A 1,012-nucleotide genomic window follows, 5' to 3' on the forward strand; every position below is an offset into this window, starting at 1 on the left:
TAATAATATTCTTTCTCTCTCTCTATATATATATTATATTTGGGAAAGTTCGTCTCTTTTTTCGTCTAAAACTTCCGAAGACGGTTTAAGTTACCGACTGGACAACTTGGGTAGACAGTTGGAGTGACATACGCAACAAGATCGGTACATTTATTGGAAGGATTAACATTAACGGCTTGGTTTGTTGTATATACCGAGTATATTATTCTTACTTTAATTTATCCGTCCTCTTGTACCTCTAGGGTATAGAGGGGAGAAAGAGCTTTCTGTCACTAGCAAGTTTGATGGCCTGACTGGGTGGAATGTTGTATGTTTTCAGGGTATCCTTCACACCCTAGATTCAGGTCTTCTTTGGTCTTCCTCTTGCTTTGTGCCCTGATATTATCCTGTAGTAGGCTTTACTGGCAAGCTGGTTAGGTGTCGTATGTGTCAGATGTGTCAGATGTGTCAGATGTCGAAACCACCTGATTGTTTGCCTTCGTACGTAGTGGAGGACAGGACAGGTGTTGTTCCCATCATTTCTCTGTTCATAGTGTTTCTGCTCATGTCCCATCTGGTTTTGTTGACGGCTCTCCTTAGACATATCATCTCGTAGGTAGTTATCTTACGTTCCAGACTTTTGGTCAGGATCCATGTCTGGCACTTGTATGTCAAGGTGGGGATGAAGATAGAGTTAATGAGCTTGGCTTTGGTCTCAGTGGGGATGATGTTTGAGGAGTGGGGCAAGCTGGTAGCTGACGTTGTTAGCCTTTTGTACTCTCGTCTCAATTTCTCTGTTGAGATGTCCGTCTTCCGAAAAGATACAAATATACATTGTATAATATTATGGTTTTTAAATGACAGACTGAGGCGCCACTGTTGATTCGTCCATTCCTGCCCCACGTGACCCGCTCTGAGCTGTGCACAATCATGACATGTGGCTTTGCTAGCGTCAGTGGGAGTATCATGGCTATATGGATACGTCTTGGGGTAAGTGTGTGTGTGTGTGTGTGTGTGTGTGTGTGTGTGTGTG

Source organism: Aplysia californica, unplaced genomic scaffold (assembly GCF_000002075.1).
Source record: "Aplysia californica isolate F4 #8 unplaced genomic scaffold, AplCal3.0 scaffold00158, whole genome shotgun sequence".
Lineage (NCBI taxonomy): Eukaryota > Metazoa > Mollusca > Gastropoda > Aplysiida > Aplysiidae > Aplysia > Aplysia californica.